We start from the raw sequence: 20,752 nt of genomic DNA on the forward strand, positions 1-20,752 counted from the left end.
ATATGCGACTGTCATCACTCACACGAGATGTTCCCGGTATTTTGGACATGCACTGTAACATCTAGATACTGCACTGGCTACCCAAAATCCTGAAAGAGATGTATAGGACCCAACTAAAATAGAACTAACACATGAAACCTTTCATGATTAACTTAAGAGCTTGTCTTCACTTCTTGTCCTACATGCAATTAAGGAAGGCATGGTTGCCATTCATAGCATTTGAATCACAGGAAATCAAAGAGTCTGTCTATTTATCCTAAACCCTAAGCTCTAGCTTACCTTTTCCACAGGCAAATCAGAGGAGTAAAATGTGCTCGCTGTCAGATGGGACATGCATACTCCATTTGAAGGGCAGCATTCCGTGTCAGTGTCAAGCAATTGGTCTATGAAGGTTAGAAAGGACGCAAATAAACAAAGAGAATATTTTCATTGTATTAAACTTCTCCCACATGCCTATTTTCAGCCCTGATTGTAATAGAAGACCCTTCCAAAGAAGGCATTTTGAACATTTTTTGTGTAGAATAGAGACGAAAACTTTGCTTGCCGTTTTTTAAAAAAAATGGTACATCTGTTCGGATGAGTATTTACTCCTCACACAACAGCTTACAAAATCCCAGCAGATATAGCTGTGTCCAAACAGCATGTTTTAAAATTGTTATTGGCACAAAACCATGTCATCTGAAGTGCTAACACAGATAAACCACATTCATTGGCAGCTGCTCGAAAGAACCAGAATGAATGTATGTCACCAATGGAACACGGAGTACGTAGAAGGCAAGGCCCCCAGCACATCTTTTGTCAAAACAGAGTGACTAAAGGAGGAAAGCCAGCTGGAGAGGCAAAAAAACAAACCAGTGGGATATATAGATTATGGTGTGCCACTTAGACTGAGGAGATCCAGGTACAAACCCCTGCTCAGCCATGAAACGCACCAGCTGAAATTGGGCCTGTAGCTCTCGGCCAAATTTACCTCATAATAGTTGTTGAGAAGACAAAATAAGAGGTGCAGAAGACCAGATCCAACCTTACTGGAGGAAAGTCAGGGAAAAATTGTTAAAGAATTGGGAAGAATAGCAGATGTACACACTTAACTGAAAATAAATTAACAGGCAGACATTGGTCATGGTTAGTTCCAGGCATCCAGGTACTCTGGATAGCAGATTCCAAGATATCCAGTCCATTGATGAGAGGAGACTCTGGTTAACTCTCTTCTGGATCAAGCCAGGTCTAGACCAACCTTGTTAGTAACTAATATCTCATCTTCTCCATTTTATCCAAGAAGAAATAGGTAAGAGAAAACATGGTGGCCTTTTCTCCTGCTGTATCAGGAGACTTAAAGCAACATGTCTGGATTCTGAGTTGTGAGACGGCAACCCTACCCAACTCTGGCCAGATGTCACTAATGACTACCTGGACATTTACTGAACAGTTGTACTGGTGGCATAGATATCTGATCTGGTTCTCTAGGTTAGGGAAGCTCAGGCTTTAAGAAGACTCAGGACTAGAGAGCTTTGTTTGGACTTGAACTGACAACTAGTTAAGAGCAACATGATTTTGCTAGAGCTCTCTCACGGCATAAGTAGCCATAAAATTATGTGGTCAATGTCACCTGGAATCTGTAAGTTGATTAACCCTGTTTACCAGTACCACTGAAGCACTTTAGAACTTCAGAGGCTAATGCCCAATAAAGATTTTGCTTTCTTGCTAGTACTTTGGGGAGTTGCAACATAGTCCATCCCTTGGACGCCACTCTAAAAACAACAACTAAACATTCAGATAGGCAGTTTGGGTTGCTGATGGCAACCATGCTGCTATGGTAACATCTGAAGTAGGTCTTATAAGTTTTTCAGGAGGTGACAGCAACCTTGCCATGTGTCTGTGACATGTCAGTTCATTTAACCATGCCAAAAAGCATCTTATTCCTCAAAGCATCTAATTGCTGGTGGTTTCACTATGTCATCTCTTGAAATAATATTTAGAACACAAGGGGGAGAGCTGGAATTAAGTATTGTGGAAACGATGAACCATTTTAGGATTAATAAACTCTATCTCGGTAGGATGGGCATTGTTAGAAACAAGTAAGGAAGAACCAGTTTGATATCATTCCTAGTTCACCAAAAACAAAGGTCTAAAAAGAGGTTCTTTGATGAAGCATTATCGCAAGTCCATAGTTAACTGAAATAGCTCATGCCATACCAGTTGTACATTCCCTCAGAACTATCTTAGTAGTTCTTGATTTCCTCTTCTATTATTGTGCTCAACAGAGACTTCAGTTTTCTGATTGTTTCTGCCCTAGGGAGGAGAAACAGGGTTTCTTTTTTATCTATCAATTTGGCTTTTTGATTATCCACTGGCACTCTGCCTTATTGGCTTGCAATTCTGTTTCTCGTTATGCTCATTTAATGATTTCCCAAGGGGCTTTCAGAAATGAGCTACAAATTACCGTTTACTATCAGCAACAGCATCATGCAAAACCAACAAGAGAAATTTGCTGTGCTGCAAAAAAAAAAGGAGGGAAAAGTGAATGAGAACAAAGGTGTGCTTGACCACAAATGAGGACAAATGGCTAGAATATACACCCTAGACACAGATCAATAGTTTCAGTTGCCAGCCATTCAAAAATGTCATGCTTGTTCATGATATTTAATGAGTTTGGATCAATGCTTTAGAAAGCACATGCTTTCTAAATTTTATTTCCAGTGTTGCAGTCTCTGCCTTTCAAGACTTCTGTGAAACCCCACAGCTGCTGGAGAAATAAGGTACACTCTTGTTATTGCGTTGAATGGTTCCCACGCACCCACCCCTATGCTTCATCCTTGGGGATCAGTGCAACCTGAACTACCCAGAGCAGGAACAGTATCTGCAGGGCTTTTTTTCAGAGGGAACACGGTAGAACGGAGTTCCGGAACCTCTTGAAAATGGACACATGGCTGGTGGCCCCGCCCCCTGATCTCCAGACAGAGGGGAGTTCAGATTGCCCTCCACGCCACTGAGCAGCACGGAGGGCAATCTAAACTCCCCCTCTGTCTGGAGATCAGGGGGCGGGGCCACCAGCCATGTGACCATTTTCTCTGAGGGCAACCCACTGAGTTCCACCACCTCTTTTCCCAGAAAAAAGGCCCTGAGTATCTGTCATCTTATCAATATACGCCTCTGCCAGAGCATCAGGCATATCCAGGTTTCAAGCAGCCCCAGGATATAAGATGCTTTAGCTTTTGTTTTGTTTTGAACACCCCTGATGAAGAATGTCTCACTTGAAAACTGCCTTTCATTTTAAAGACTAGTTTTTTTTCAATAAATAAATCATCTCAATCAATTTTTTTCTCATTCAGTGGGATCGATGCAGCTACTAATACTTTGATTTCATAATGTCGTATGAAACCCTTTCTTTTAAGAGGAAATCCTTATTTTAGAGGACTGGCACATATTTCAAAATATCACAGCAGAGAAGAACAAAAAATATACTAATTACTTGAGACACTACAGCCCTTCAGGATTCTTATATTTTTAAATTACTAGCATCTTTAACATCTCCAAAAGTATTTCAGAATTACCATCTGGTCTGTCCTTTTGATCCTAAAGTGACCAAAAAGCTGGTTACGAACAAGAGTTTCAATGGAATACAATAGTATGGGAAACCCAGGGAAGAGGAAAGGTTTTTATTAACCTCCTCCTCACCTTGCACCGAAACGGTCATTGCTTGCCACTATCTCAGATGCCCTCCAGTCTCTAGTTACATAAAACTGCACACTATGAACAATAAGTAGTACCAACGGAGTGGTTTGCAGAGGAAGTGTCAGAAGGTTTGAAGCACAATTATACAGTAAAATAGAAAAAAATAGGAAATTCTTGTATCCTGGAGAAATCAGGACCATGTGACATTCAAACATAGAGGGAAAGATGGCATTTTAAAATATGATTGAGAAACAACTTCTCTCTATTCCAGGTTTGTTTCACCTCTGTCAAGACAGACTCATAAAGCTGGGATCCCAGGATCCAAGAAAACTTGTAGTATGCCCTACCGCATACACATATGATTTGATTCCAAGTATAAACCTCCAAAGATCCTATTTTATTTTATTTCTGAAATGACATAACTAGGTGTGTACACTAAAAAAAAAAGTTTCAGTATTACATTTGGCACCAACTGGAACTTTGAGACATTCTTAAACTGCAAATCTACATAGAGCACATTACACTATCCTAAATCTAAAGGTTACTCATGACAGCAACCTGAACAGTCTAGTTTAGCCTGAGCTCATCTAAGTTTGGAAGCTAAATAGGGTCAGCCAAGGCTCATACTTGAATGGGAGACCATCAAGGAAGATTGGGGAGCTGCTACACAGAGGAAGGCCCTGGCAACCCACCTCTGCTTGAAAATGCCATGGTCCTGGGGCCACCATGAGTTGGTTGCATATTGACAGCATCTTCTTCTTCTTCAGAGACAGTCATAGTTGATGAACCATCAAAAAGTGATGGATGTAGAAACACTGCCAAGCCTTATTCTTCATGAAGAATGCAGTTTCCTTGCAGTTAAACAGCATGGGAGACAAGATGGAACCTTGTGGCTCCCCATGAACCAATGGCCAAAGGGTGGAGCAGTGCTCTTTTAGCAACACATTCTGAGCCCCCGCTACCAGAAAGAAGCAGAACCATTGCAAAACTATGTCTTCCAACTTTGCCCTAGTCAAGTGGCACAAAGGACATGGTATTAAAAGCTCCAGAGCGGTATAGAAGATCTAACAGGGGTGCACAATCTGGACAGCTGACAATATTAGACTATGAATGGATGCAACTTCCTAACCCATCTGTAATAACTGCATTTAGTTTAGTCCTTATCCCTTATTGATTGAACTACTGGAAAAGCATAGAAGAATTATTCTCCCTGGCTCTGCCTGCTTTCTCCCTCCCATAGAACATGCCAATAACAAGAATAGCATCTAGCTTCTGCAGTACTCTAGTAGTTTTTACCTCAAATTTTCATGATGCCCAGACATTTTAGGAGGTAATGTAGTGATGTACTTGACAAATTGGGCTCTAGCTGGTGAAATTTTATGCTACTAGAAATCTGTTAGTATTTAAAGTGCCTTTTCATTTTAATATCTGGCTGCACTTATAGTCCTGTATCTGTGTTATATTAATTCACAGAGATCAACATAATGCAAGGAGGAGCAGATGCAGGATTATAAAGCAGCTGAGTCAGTGTAATACTGACTCCATTGCAAGGACAGAGAAAGTAAATGTTAATACCTGAGAAATAAGGCATATAATGCCTACCCAACTGGGCACACTGACAATGCCAGAGGTTTCTGGTAGGGTTGAACTTAGCCATTATTTTTAGTATTCAGGTTTGGGTCTCCTTGATTTCAAAGGCAGACACTTCCAAATAAGTACGCTTTGGATCACAGACGTCATTTATGAACACATAAGCAAACACAATTTGTAGTTTTATCACTTTTGTTGGTTGGGAAATGAGTTCTGAAGTCCTTCACTGCACACAAAGCTCTGCTTAGACTACTCTTATTTTATCTAGACTTTCATCTAAATACAATTTTTATTTATTTGTTTGTTTATAAGCATGGGAGACTCTGTCAGCCATATCCTATGCCTCTTTGATCAACTACTCTCTTCCTTTAGGCCTGCATTCGTACTCAGAAGTACTAAGACCCATATACAGAGAATGATGGCTAGACACTCTCTGTCATCCCACAAATATTATAGCTGAGAAAACATGGATATTTGTCATTTAGAGTGCCATCCTAAGCAGGTCTACTCTAAATCCTACTCCGGTGGATTTTTTTTTCATGGAGCTCACTCCCAGAAAAGTGTTCTAAGAATTACATTGTTACTGATTGCATCTTCATAAATGTGAAAGGGTCATCAGAGATCAAATACTACAGACTGGAAACATACCCTATGTGCCTAATGTCTTTCTTTTTATTTTTAACTAAGGAGTTCAATCTTTTTAAGCTATTCTTTTATGGTTATGAGTCCAACCACACCTTCTGAAGTGTTTTCCTGTGCAGACAGGATTGTGTTCTGTCTTTTCTGGATCCACATGAAGAGAGAACAAAAGATAAACATTTGAGAATCTTATACTTAAGACAGTAGTCCTTGACCTGTCTTTTACTTACCTGTGAGAGTAATACATACCTTCTCTGGAGCACCTTGAATCCACGCACCTATAAGAAAACAGAAAACACTTCAGAAGGTGTGGTTGGACTCATTTACATGAACTTTCTTGCTGTTGCCCATATTTGAGTTGATTTATACAGAGAGATATATCATTAAATTGGGATATTGCTTATATTCATTTTATAGAAAATATGTATTGTTATTACAATAGTATATTTATTAAGCACTTGTTCACTTTATATTTTATTTAAATATAAACAAGTTTTGTATCATTTTGTATAATATTATTCATTTTTCCTAATTGTGGGTTCCCACTTTTGTTTACTACCTCTCCTGATCCCGGCTGGGGGGCGGGAGGTATTTCCACCTGCTCCGCGCCTGATCCCAGCTGGGGGAAGGTGAGGACGGGTATTATCACCTGCTCCACTCCTGCTCCCAGTTGGCTGAAGGCGGGGGGCAGGCATTGCTGCCTGCTCTGCACCTGATTCCAGCTTGGGCTTCCTGCCATGGTGCACTCTCTGGAGTTCTGGCTGCCTCATCTGGACTTCCCTCCACAGCAGCGCTCTCTGGAGGCACACCAGGGTAGGAAGTGAGTTGTCTGGAACATGCTTAGCCTTTTATATAGTAGATGCTCTGTTATGCTGTTAAAGCCAGCCTGGAGATATTAGAGCCATATTAACACAGTGAAGAAATCCTTTCAATCTCGTAGGATAAAGTTGAAGGAATTGGTCTTAGTGTAAGCAGTCAGCCTGGCCTTCGCCAGTTGTACAAGCCTCTGGAGTTTGTATAGCCACCAGAGAGCCTCTGCCATTGCTACATCCCGCCCGGGGGAACCAGGCATGCAAGGAATGCTGCCCTGGAATGTGGAGTGATTGCAGCTTGATTGGATTTACTACCATCCCAGCCCCGCCAGTGCCCAGCGTAACAAAGGCCTCGCAGAACCACTTAACATATTCCTTTCCCCCCTTCCGTGAAGAGATCTCCTGTCCATGACTGAGGAGCTAATCAAATGGCGCTCATAAGTATGTACAGTTGTTCCTGGCACAATGCATCCCCTCCCTAAAAACACTTAACCTAGCTCTGGTGTACTTTGTCCGGGGTCTGAGGCACAGCCCCCGGCCTCAACAAGAGGAAGCAGGGGGAGGCAGCCAGGAGACAGCAGTCCTGCCACCTCAGCCTGCAGCCAGGGCCAGAACCTGCCTACACCAAAGGGAGAGGGCAGAGGCAGGAAGAATTGGGACCCAGCAGCAGCCCAAGCAGGGCCCTTACCTGCAAAGGGGGAGAAGCAGCCACAGCAACTCAGAGCCACGCCCCAGCATCCACCCCAGCTTGAAGATGGCAACCTGACTCAGGAGGTGCTCAGAAGCCAGCCCCTCCGGGTAGAGCTGCTGAGGGCACTCGGTGGGAAGAGCTGGGCAGCCAGCCAAGGGGCCGCAGCTGGGCCCACCTTCCCTAATCAGCTCAGCCAGAGAAGCCCAGTAGCCAGCCAACATGGTGCAGCTGTGGCTGATCCCGGCAGCCCAGCCAGCTACCCCTGCTGCAGCAGCTTGAGACAGCCCATGGCCACGCCAGGGCTAGAAGACAGCAGCCTGGCTCAGGAGTTGCTAGAAGCCAAGCCTCTACAGGGGGGGCTGCCACAGGCATTCTGCGGGAGGAGATGGGTAGCCCCGCCCAGCATTGCCAAGCAGGCAGCACGGAAGCTGGCTAAGGCAGCTCCTCGTGAGCAAGGCCAGGCAAGCTCAGTAGCTCAGAGGCTGGCTGGGGCAGCCCCTCGTGAGCAAGGCCAAGGAGCCCTCAGCTGGGGATGGCTCACACTCAACCCCACCCTGCCAGCTAGGCAAAGGAGCCCAGAAGGGATTAGTGGTTGGAGGTAAACACCTGGGGGAACGCACAGCTGGGCCCGGTCAGGAGAGGGAACAAGCCTGGAAGGAGGGTGGGGTGGAGATAGGAAGCCCTATAAAGGGTGGCTGGGAAGAGCTCTGAGGTGGTGGGTGTGAGCGAGGAGTGATGATGTGGAATGAGAGCAGTAGGATGCAAGGGTGGAGGCTTGGAGGAGAGTTCTGGAAGGAGGAGATGGAGGACACAGAGGGTAAGCAGGCCAGGTTGAGCAGGCCAGCAAGTGGACTGAGAGGGAGTCTGGGTGAGGTATACCGCCCCTCCTTCCACAGAGCAGGGTCCTGCAGAGTCCCTGGCCCCCCTGTGACGTCAGGAGCAGACTGCCCAGTGCCACGCCCAGCGGCAGCCGTGGCAAGCCCTGACATACTTCATCAGAAAACTGTCCTTCTTGTGCAGCGCTAGAACTAGTTTTGCATCTGCATGTACACACCCCGGCAGCTATCAATCAAAGTACTCAAGCCTTTTGTCTAACCCAGGAACTGACCATTGGAGTCTTTGTCTTAACTGCCAGGAGGACTCTCCTCCACCTCAGGGCACCTTTTATCTATAAAGGTAGAGCTCTGGCCCCATTCAAATAAAACACATTTCCGGATCCACAAGCGCTGTTCCCTTGAGGTTTGTTCTAAGCCTCTTGCTCTCTTGGCCAAGGACGCTGGACGTTTGAAGCTCCTCTCTCTCTCTCCTCACCGCAGACTGGACCCCTTCTCCAGAATAGGTAGCTATATTTACTCCCTCTCTATATTCCCAATTTTGGGCTACATTTCCTAGGACTCTGTGTGTGTGTAATCATTTTCTCCAGTAATTGGTGTGTATGTGCATGAAGTTGTTGTGTTCAATAAAAAGTTATTGTTTGATATTAAGCACCAGACTCGTTTGTTCTATTGTCAGAAGAGACCTGGTATACAAAGGTGACAGATCCCAGTTACCGCCTCTCATATAGCCATCTTCCTTGCTAGCTAATTCCCCCATAAATCATATTTATTGCAAGGAGACCAATTCCGGTAACATTAGAGGGTATGAGCTGTTTAAAAACTCACCCCAAACCCAGTCCCCCCTCACCAATTTGAAAAGAGGAGGCATTGTGAAGACGGTGGTTTTTTTAAAACATAAAATGAAACTTAGCACATGCCAATGCAAAAACAAGATAGAAAGTAAGTGAACTGGTACAGGAATAATCATCCTACAAGTGACTAGTCTAGAGTTTAGTATTGTCTGTCTTCCTGGGTGTCTTCCTCAAATCCCATGCTTTCAGTACCATTCATATATTGATGACACCCAGATTTACTTCTTTAGAACTGAATTTTCTCCTTCTATCAAATCCCACCACTTCAGTTGCTTAGCTGCCTTGTCACTATCTGAAACTAGGTCCAAGACTGAACTTCTAATCTTTTCTCCCAAGCCTTCCAATCCCCATATGCTCTGTAGGGACACAATTATATTGCTTTTATTAAAGAAGGGCATTTCTATTCACTCTTCAACACAGTAAAAATGAACCTTGAATTAAAGCATTCTTTTAAAATGCTATTCAGATGCTTGAGTCGGACATGGGTATATGATGTATCAAACTTATATAAAAAGACTGCAGCGGTGTCAGAGAAGTCAATTATTCATATTTACAGGAGCTAGCCATGAATATTTATGAACACATGTCTAATATGAATTACAGCCAGATCAATACTATACAGCATACAGGTTTTCTACATGTGTGTAGGATTTTGTTTTTTTAACACAGTGAAACAAGTTTAGTAATTTACTCATGGCTGCTATTTTTATTTATAAATATATCCAGATCCACTATTAGAATACACATCCTTCAATAGAGCCGTTTTAAGTTTCTGCACCTCTAAACTTTGTACCTGCAGATCCTGTATGGTAAGTTCGATTTACAGAAACAGGGCCTGATAAACAGGTTTTGTCTGTATAACATGCTTGTCACTGATTCCCTTTTTCATGCTTCTGAATTAATATGTGGACATGGGTTCAATAAGGTACACTAGTGAACAAGGATCAGCTGAATATAACCCACTGAGACCCCTGGACAACTCAACTGGGACAGAAGACGTAGGCCGAGCAAGTGCAGGGCAGTCAGCTACATTCAATGCCAGGAATAGCCAGCAGGATTGGTACCCAATGTGTTCTGGAGAGGAGAAATAGATTTATCCAGCTAAAGCTAAATCGTCCATACTTTCACACCTAGTAGTAAAAGCTTCACAGTAATGGAGCATCTTGGCACAGCACTACATAGAAAATGAAAGGTAGATTAAATATTAAGGTATAGCATCTCTGTCATATACAGTTTTAGGTGGGTAGATGTGTTGGTGTGCAGTAGAACAACAGGATTTGAGTCTATTGGCACCTTACAGACCAACAAAATTTTCAGGGTATGAGCTTTCGAGAGCCAGAGCATTCTTCTTCAGATACAAAGAGGACTAGAATTCCTTGAGTCTTTATATCCCAACCAAAAGGTGGATGGGGTGTTCTAATGAAGGCCATCAGGATACAAAGGAACAATGCATCATGATTAGGTGGGAGGGGTATAGCAAGAATGTCAGAATGTAAAGGTACAATGGCACAATGCAGTTTGATTGAAGCAGAAATTAGCATCTGTAGTGAGATAAGAATTCCATTTCTCTCTTCATCCCAGGGTGGGGTAAGGCATTATTCTGTCATATACATACACTCTTTTTATAAGCAGTTTAATTTAGAGAGAGAAAACCATGGGCCAAATTTTAACATTTTGATTAGAAATTGGTAGGTCTGCAAATTGCTTTTTGTGCCAGTTTGACATCATAGACCACGCTGCCTATTCCTAGTACTGATTCCATAGTCCTGATTCAGTCCTGATACATTTTCCCCAGAGACTTACAGATGTAAGCAGAGTGGGTTTTTTAATGTAGTCTTTGAGGTGACAGATAAATTTTACATCTTCAAAGATCTAGCCTTCGAGGCACTCTAAATAATCATAACCATGGAATCCTACTAACCTGGTATTCCAAAGGCTTCTTGCTGTTAAACATTCTTCTCCCGTTCATTCACTTCTGGCAGTGGACCTTTATCAGTCTCAGAAGGCAATTTATTGGCAACAAGCGGGATCAGCCTTCCATACACAGCACACTCTGAAACAGAAGTTATTCCTCGTTGAAATGATAAGCTTTCAAACCGACACACTGACTCCTGAAAGAAAGGGGGTGGGTGAGAGAGAGAAAAGAATGCTGCCAGCTATTTCAACTAGAAAATAGAGGTTGTGACACAGGTTTTTCAGAACCATTGGTTTCCTGAAAGAAACTGTAAATCTTCATACAGATTTATTGCTGTGGTCTACCAAAATTCCTTTTCTAATGGATAATCATATTAAAATGAAACATTAACTCGGGTACAATATAATTTCTGAATGAAAATGCCTCAGTTCAAATTGACATTAACAATATTAGCTCAAAGTTCTCATAAGTGATACCATTTTTTAATTAGTTTTACTTTCATTTTAACAAGGGATGCCCTTTTTCCTTTGCATCAAGGCCATTGATTTCTCAGGACATACGGCCTGGAATCAAATTTGTTCCAAGCTGAAATGCCCACTAAGTTAGGAAACAGCAAGAGCCTAGTAGCACCTATAAGACTAAACAAATTGTAGTAGGGTATGAGCTTTTGTGAGTCACAGCTCACCTTCAGATACCACTAGCTCAGGGTTTTCCACTCTTCCTGGAGGGAAGCTCTGTGACTTTTACAGCCACATGATAGGCTATAGTTCATTGGCTGCAGCTTTCCACATGAGGGCACTGCAGGGTTGGAAGCCACTTGTTGAATTTCTCATTGTAACATAGTTGATAAAGGCATAAAGCCCCTGTCAGAAGAAAGATGGAAACTTTATGACTTATAAAAGACAGAGGATCTATACCACTGTTCCATCTGCACTCAAGACAAATGTGACATTAGGATCTAAACTGCCTGTTTGCCTTCCACTGATTTTCATTTGCAACAATAAAAGGGTGTTCTGTCTCATCATTACCAATAAGTTCACTTGCAAAATGCAAAATCTATATGCAAAAATACACATAGTTTTTCACAAGCACAGAATTCAGAAGCCTAAAGAGCATTTCACATCCTCCATCCTTTTTATAATTCTAAAAAAATTACAAAATTTCAAAGGAACTCTGCTAAAAATAATACACATTATTGTCCTAAGACTTGTTGAATATAATTGAGATTCTGTAGTGCCAGATATTCCAGCTGTAAATATTTGGAACTATACAAATATGTAACAGAGACGCATGAACCAAACTTTATTGATATATAGATAGATAGATATGGATATTACAGGCAGGCAGGCAGGCAGACAGACAGACAGAGTTTAAGCTAGCATTTTGACAGTAATTCTGTCCTAAGCATTTATTTGATGACAGAACATTTCATGATAAGGTGAATGATACTACTAGGAAATAATCCTCTTTCTGGGAAGGACTGTGACAGGAGGTAGCTAGAACATAACATATATTGAGGGCAGCAGACAATGGCTAGGAAATTGGATAAAGGGACACGTTTCAGAGTTATTGGCACTCAGAAGTTAATAAGGCTCATTCTGATGGAAACTTGCGAAGATGGTGCTGTAACTAACAACTGGGAGAGCAGCAAAAGTCCCAAAAAATAAGTGCCTCTCCCTCAGGACACCCTGCATATACCTACAGAAACTAGTCATATGGGTTGAATAGCCCGCACTGGTCTCTATTAGACATGTTTATCCCAAGGGCACCAATTGGCCTGCAGCAGGGCTTTTTTGCAGCCAGAACATGGTGGAACGGAGTTCCGGAACCTCTTGAAAATGGTCACATGGCTGGTGGCTCCGCCCCCTGATCTCCAGACAGAGGGGAGTTTAGATTGCCCTCCGCACCTGAGCGCAGAGGGCAATCTAAACTCCCCTCTGTCTAGAGATCAGGGGGCGGGGCCACCAGCCATGTGACCATTTTCTCCGAGGGCAACCCACTGAGTTCCACCACCTCTTTTTCCAGAAAAAAAACCTGGCCTGCAGCAACCTGCCCACGGGATCTTGCAGAGATCAAATATGTTAGAATAGCTCATGTGATCTCCCAAAGCAGAATCATCTGGAGGTTTCCGAGCGCTCTTTTTTTAAAGAGATGTTTATAATGTTAAGGTTCTGTTGCATCTCATCTCTTATGACCATTACTCAGCAAAGTTTCACATTTCAAGATGACTCAGATCCCTGTTACAATTTCTTTTTAAAAAAAATCTAGTCCCCAGCTTCTCTGACCAATTCAATTCGAAAGTTTCAGAGGCAATTGCAGCAGGGGTTTAAAAATAGCTGCCACCTTCCACTGTAGAGGCAGGTTCTTTTCAGAATAAAGCAGAGAGTGATTTCTCTTCTCTCTATGTATAGAACAGCCCCGTACAATGGTGCCTGCCCACTCATGCTGGTTGAAACTCATATCTGTGCAGAAGAGAGCTCTCTCACTTTGTTCTTTCGTACTATTTTTTCTTTGGTGTTTCCATGGTGCCGTCCTAGTTTTTTCTCCATAAAAATTCCCACATCCCTCTTATTTAGAAAATATATAATTTACGGAAACTTGGGACAGATTCTGAGCTAAGTAGTTTATTATTATTCTTCAGGGCATACCCAAAGAACTCAGGGTGGCATTAATGGAATTTTCCCCTTTTATCCGTACAACCACCCTGTAAAGTAGGCTGCGGTAAAAGATAAGGATTTGACCATGGACTCCAAGTGAGCGAAGGCTTCAAAGACAAGAGTACTAACCTGGATCAACCCTCCTGAGCATCCAAGATTTAACAAGATCAGGCTAGCCTGGGTCATCTAAGAAAGAGCTATTTCTGTGTAGCCTGGGTCGAATCCACATTCACCCATTACCCGCATGTTTATCGGATATCTTCCGTTTGCCTCCAATCCGTGATTTTTTTCTCTTCGTTCACATCCCTGCTTCCAATTCGCCTTTCTCGCGCGTCCCTCCGGTCACACGGCCGCTCGAAAACTGCTTTTTTGGGCGGGACCTTTTTTCCCCGCCCATTTTTTAAAAATTTTTTTGAGCTCACTTTTCCGTTATTTCGATCTTGTGTTATAAAGAAACATCATTGAAGATAATGATGCCTCTCTTTCCCCCACTGACAGCACTGATGGCTCTTCCGTTTCTTTTTTGGACATTTTGAAGCAAGCGGGAAGCTTTCGTGGGCATTTCCTATGCAGGACAGTTCAGTGCTCGAATTTTACTGAAGTTTCACAAAGCCAAGCTTTGGGCGGGTTCAGGCCGGTCAGTCACTTTGGATGAAGAGGCTGGTTTGAAAGGTGGTTTGAAAGGTGCAGTTTGAAAGGCTGGTTTGAAAGGTGCGGGTTGCATGTCTGTGTGAGTGGAGCGTGCCGAGACGCCACCCAGCCGTCCGCTCCCCCTTCCCCCCTCTCCAAGACTGGAGCGGCAGCGCCTGCGGGGTCAAGCCGGCTTGGTGGCCAGAGGGCCGTTTACCCCAAGGGGGGAAGGCTGCGCCCCCTCCCCTCCCGCGGACCGCCGCGCTGATGGGCGACCTCGCAGGGGCAGGCGCCCCACGAGCTGGGCCTCTGCGTGGCGAGCGCCTGAGCCGGAGTGCCCACAGTGGAGAGGGCGCCTCGCAGCGCAGTGCATCCTTGCTCCCCGGCAGCGCAGCACTGGCTCACTGCAGAGAGAGGCTTGGAGGGACGCGGCTGTCTCCTCGGCCGGCATCCCCGGCCCGCCGCTGCCACTTCTCTCGGCAGCAGTTCTTCAGCCCCCCTCCGCGGATGTGCCAGCCCACGGGCCAAGCCACCTTTGCTGTCCCGGCAGCCCCCGCAAGCCCCGCCGTTCGGCTCAGCCGGGGATGCCTCGGCCAGTCCCTTCTCCGCTCTGAGCTGGGAGCCTCCAGCTGCGCCCGGGCTTCGACTCGGTCTGCCGGGCACCTTCTTGACCCCGGCGGGAGAGGAGGCGAGCGATGAGCCCGCCGGCTTCCCAGCGCCTCCAGCCCCGCCGCTGGGGCGGCCCTCGGCAGCAACTGTTTTCTTTATTTTGAATGATTGATTCACTGTAATTTCGATATTACAGTAATATAAAATAAAAAAATAAAAAACAGTTAAAAAGGAAGTTTTGCGAGTCCGTTCTGATGATGGATTCACCCCAAAATGATTTTTCAAACTACCAGATTTGATTCAGAAACAGCATAATCAATAAATCCAATGCTATGAAGTCAAAAACAGTCTTTTGCAGACTACGGAGCACTTGCAAGTTGAATCAGCCAATAGGAACTCTCGGAACGGCCGGAGAGACAGGAAGGGGGGGTGGTTTTTAAAAAAACCGCGTAAATTGCGCATTGGACTGTTCACGGCCACCGTGAAACTCCCGTTGAAAAACTGTGACCACATATTCGGGAGAAATGCGAATGAAATGCATCTGTTTAATGAGGTAATGTGACCGGCACTCAAGATTGCGGGGAGAATGCGGGGAAAACGCGGAAAAAAAGAAGTAATGTGGATTTGGCCCTGGCTGAAATCTCTGTTCTAATTCACAAGTCTGCAAGGTTTTCTCACCAACTTTTCTAAATGGTGCAGGAAGAAAGATACGGGAGACCACCAGTGGGTCACTTAACATAGACAAGAGCGATATGTTGCCTTGCCCAACAGAACCCCTCCTCCAAATTCCATAATCCCCAGATGGTTCCTCCTGCTTAAAAAATGTGAAAATAACAGGAAAGGAAATGGTGGCAGTGATGGGATGGTGGTGGTGGTGGTGGTCAGCAGTGCAATCCCAAAGCATGGGAAGCTTGGAATCTCCTCTGCCTGTCTAATCTGTACAACTGGCCCATCCTAGAGACCAGCAACAAATTTGCACTGGCGCTCCATAAAATGTCCCGAATTTGTTCATCAGTTACTCCAAAAACATGAACTGGCAAAACAAGGTAGGGGAATTCTTGGGACTATCTCTGCCATGTGCACATGATCTGAACCGAACTTCCACTTCCCGTCCTGATGCAGTTATTAAATCCTGGGCATGGTCAGACACACAAGACAAAGGACAAGATTGAGAATTGAGAGATTGGTCCTTGGTGCTTAGTCCTTGACTCACAGCCTGTGACCTTAAGTGATCCAGTCCAGAACGTATTTTTTGTATCTTTTGTTTTTTCTGTTTGTTTAAATTGCATTTTTGTAAGCTGCTTTTGGGCCCCCACTGGGAAGAAAAACAAGGTAAAAGGATACCTAAAGAAACAAAACATGTGTCTGTATTTTATAGATCCAGAGGAGTTAGACATGTTAGTCTGTAGTCACAAAATAATAAAAAGTCCAGTAGCATCTTTAAGACTAACCAACTTTATGTAGCATAAGCTTTCAAGAACCATAGTTCTCTTCGTCAGATGTATTTTATAGCAACAGGTTTTGAAAGGTGCTCAAATCAGATGTTTGGCAAGCAAAATCTTTTGTTAAGTCTTGTATTCTTTGAAAATATACATTTATTTTAAAGTAAAGATGTAGTGAAATATGTTTTCAAGCATCCAGCAGAGTCAATTGTTGCAAATATTTAAAACCGAGAATGTTACTTGACATTAAACATTATCTTTATCCTAATACTAGAGTAGAAAATATGATGTGATGAGCAACATAACTATGCAATTATAACTAATGTTAGCTCACTGCAACAACATTCTGCTTGTTAATTTTGTTCCCCTGATATATTGTTGCCCTCTGCTGGCATTTACTATGTAGGCACATGTTAAACAAATATGGAAAGGACTGTTATCTAGTAGAACCATTTAAACTGCTAGACAGTTGGATGGACAGAAATGGGAATGGAGCAGTAGTGAGAGTGCTGGACTGGGATCTGGGAAGCTCAGGTCTGAGCTCTCACCAAACCCAGCACATTCCTAAGAGTGGCAGTTCTCCTACGAAGAAGCTTCCAAGGGAGATTACAATCTAAGACTGCTGAACTAGAACTCATTAGGAAGTACAGGACAATGGACACACAGATGAAAAGCAATATAGGATTCTTATCTCATTACAGATGCTAATTTTCTGCACTTCCCACCTCTATGCTCTAATAAAGCTGATTGTATTTTGCATTGTACCTCTGCATCCTGACTCCCTCTGGCCCTTCTTTGTAACCCTCCCACCTTCTGGCCCAGTTATAAGGGCTGATGGATCTTCATTCCAATTTGTATCTGATTAAGTGAGCATTGACTCATGAAAGCTTATACCATGGAAAATTTGGGCATTCTTTAAGGTGTTACTGGACTCAAATTTTGTTCTGCTACTACAGACTAACATGAATTCCCATTTAAAAGTCTCTTCAAAGGAATGGGGCATGTCTCTTTATTTCATTCTTGTCCATTTTGCCAGGCTGGCTTGGTGTTTTTATGGGAACACCTGGGACCGACTGCAAATACTTTTCATATGCATGTTACAGCACTGCCTTCCATACAGCTGTGCCCTCCACTCCCTATCTGTCCATTGTACCTGACAGGAAAAAATACTAACTTCCAAAAGAAGCGGTTCCTTTGGTAGTCTTAGTCCAGGTAGGATGTGGATTTGGTGTTCCAGCCTTGCCTTGCCCAGAGCTGAGAACGTTCCATTGTATTAATAGTTATGCTTTCTCAAACTACTACCTGGAAACCATGGTTGGATCCACTAAGTTCGGAGCATGCACCAGATGAGGACTGCTATCCATTGAATGCCACCAGTTGTGCAAGCTCAAAGGTGGCATATACACTTCAATATAGCTGATTTTAAATGATGCATGGCCAACATACTCCAAACAAGCCAGTATACTGTGAGCACATGTCTGTAGGGACTACTTGACCAGCTGGTATACTGAAGGCCTCCACAGCACAGACACCAGAGTACTCCAAATGCTGCTAGTTTTGAATTTTAAATAAATTGCTGAGGCAACCATATGGAGGCACATGACAACAATTGGGCACTGCAAAACAGGGTTTAGTTTTTTAACGCAACTTGCAAACGTTGAATTATTGTGGAAGAAAACAGGCTTGCTGCAGTCAATCAAGGTAGGCTGTTGGAAACTGAGCCCCTCACCGCCACGTTAAGGATACAGAGAAACATTCAGCTTCATATAAATCGTTTCATTAAAATGGCTTGACTGACTTTCTTTAATGATTTAGAACCACAGTCCAAAATGGCTGACAATTCAACTGAAATAATTATTTTATTATCCCATCAACAGTTTTCTTGCAGGAACCTAAATCAGGCCTCAGCAATGCCAAAGCAAAAGGAATCATCTCTGTGATATTTTCACGAACCAAACAAACCGGTTCGTGAACCAGGGCAGGTTCGTGACAGTTTGTGGTTCGTGGTTTGTGAAATGCGACGAACCATGAACCACACAGTTTGTCTTTTTCTGGTTTGTGCCCATCTCTAATCCTAACTACTGCCAGAGGAAGGAACATGGAAGTGATCTTTTGCACATTCCCATCCTTCTAGTGGTTCCTTCCAGATACTGAAAACTAGAGCACCTTGAGGCTGCCTGCAGGATCTCTGTCCTTCTGAAGTGAGAGAACAGGTCTGCTACCCTGTAAGAGTGTCCCAGGCCTCAAGCTGTGATCTACTTTTATATAAACAAAGCAAATACCACTAGACGTCCCTGGTGCTCTCTCTCTGAAAAAGGACCAGTCCAAATAAGCAGAATCCCTGGAACTTCTTGCCACTCTTAGAAGTGAGGAGAGGATGAGAGTTGATTGATTTGCTGCAAGAAGGAACAATGACTCTGGAGGGTAGATAATATCTCCTACAGGGTAGGTGTTAGGCCTATTTATCAACACTGAAGTCGTAGCAAGAATTACATCTATCTCTAGAGCGCTCTCTCCTTCTTGGCCAGTCAGTGAAGCAGGCTTCTACATTTCATTCTATCTTCGGAAATTACCTTTATGTATTAGCTTCATTAGTCTTATTAGTAGGTAATCTGTGTTAATGTGGGTTAATTATCACCTTCTTTCACCCAACCTCATTTTTACCAGTCTTTTAGCTGTGAGAATGAATTTCTGCAGTCTTACCACATAGTCCTACGTCTTTTATATTCCTAGAAAAATTTCACATATTTCTATTCATTTGGGGAGCCATTTATGAAAATAGTCCCCATAATAGGAAATATTACAACAGAGAAACTAACAGAAAAAGAAACATGATTTGGGCCTAGTTTAACAACAAACAAGGAAAACGGGGGCATATTTTATGATGCTGCAACAGTGTCTTTCACCACTCGCCTACTATGCTGTTTGTGGATCAGGAACTTTAGAATGTAAGGGACATCACACCTCAGGAATCAACAAAAAAGCTCTTGACTGTGGGGAGTGGCCCACAAATGCAGGCCTTTGGGGTACAAAAAAGAGTTTCCATGACAACTCAGCCAAACAGGTTCAATCTAAGCTTTAAAGGATTCAGAAGCGAAGGGACACAGAGGGAGAAGGAACTGCAGGGGACACTTTGAAGTCTGTATTCTGTCTTTTGGCAGGGCTTTCTGAAGAACTGAGAAAGGGCAGAACAGAAACTGTTGATAACATAAAAGAAATTAAATGGTTGTTCAGGCTGCTGTAAAGGGATTAGAGTATAAAGGATAAATCAGAGGGGTGGAAGTGTAAGGTTTTCTTTATGTAGAACCTCATTCCATTCTGTAGAGTGATTTCAGAATCTATTATAAAACTAAGGCATGGTTCTAGAGATTTTTGCTGAACACAAGTGTTGCTCAAATATGATTGAATGATACCCATCAAGTCTGTTAAAAGAAAAAAACAAAGTTCTGTCCATTCCCCATGTCTCTCAGGCAGGAGGTCCTCTTGTCTCTCCCTGCTACTTGTGTGCATCAGGAAGAGAGAAATTATGTTCACAGACGGAATGGAACACACTAGGTGAGAGGAAAAAATTCAGCCCAATGCATCCTTGCGGATTGTATGACCCCCTTATGCCTTGCAGTGTCCTACTCAAGGAGCACTGTTTATTCACACCATGGTTGCCAAGATGTAACTCAGAAAGGCATAACTACCATCTATTTTACAGCTCAACAAGATAAGAGTACAGTCACAGTTTCTCCCACCCCACACTATCAAACCCACAATCATTCAATATCTTTTCTTCTCTGCTGAGGGCCCTATGAGTCCTGTAGACTCCAGCAGGCGAGAGGTGGATCACTAGAAGAAAAAGACTGAGGAAAAACATGGCAGTATCCAGGGCTTTTTTCTGGGAAAAGAGGTGGTGGAACTCAGTGAGTTGCCCTTGGAGAAAATGGTCACATGGCTGGTGGCCCCACCTCCTGATCTCCAGACAGAGGGAAGTTTAGATTGCCCTCCGCTGTGCAGCAATCTAAATTCCCCTCTGTCTGGAGATCAGGGGGCGGGGCCACCAGCCATGTGACCATTTTCAAGAGGTTCCAGAACTCCATTCCACCATGTTCCAGCTGAAAAAAAGCAGTATCAAACTCTGCTGGTGCAGGCCAGTTAAAAGAGGCAGAAAGGTTGCCCAGGTTGCCACTTGGCAGCCTACCTTAATACCGTGTTCCATCAAGGACAGGAGAAGGATGCCAAACTATAGCCTGTATAAGATTGTCAATAAAAGAGTAGTAACAGTGCCTTAAAGCTTAAGCTGCCATCACACACTAGTCTACATATCCTACAAATTCAAAATACAGATGGTGAGTTTTCTGACGCCAACAAAAAACGAATTAATTGATCACACTTGGGAACAGCTGCTGGCCTGATACAG

Source organism: Eublepharis macularius, chromosome 7, assembly GCF_028583425.1.
Source record: "Eublepharis macularius isolate TG4126 chromosome 7, MPM_Emac_v1.0, whole genome shotgun sequence".
Taxonomy (NCBI): Eukaryota; Metazoa; Chordata; class Lepidosauria; order Squamata; family Eublepharidae; genus Eublepharis; species Eublepharis macularius.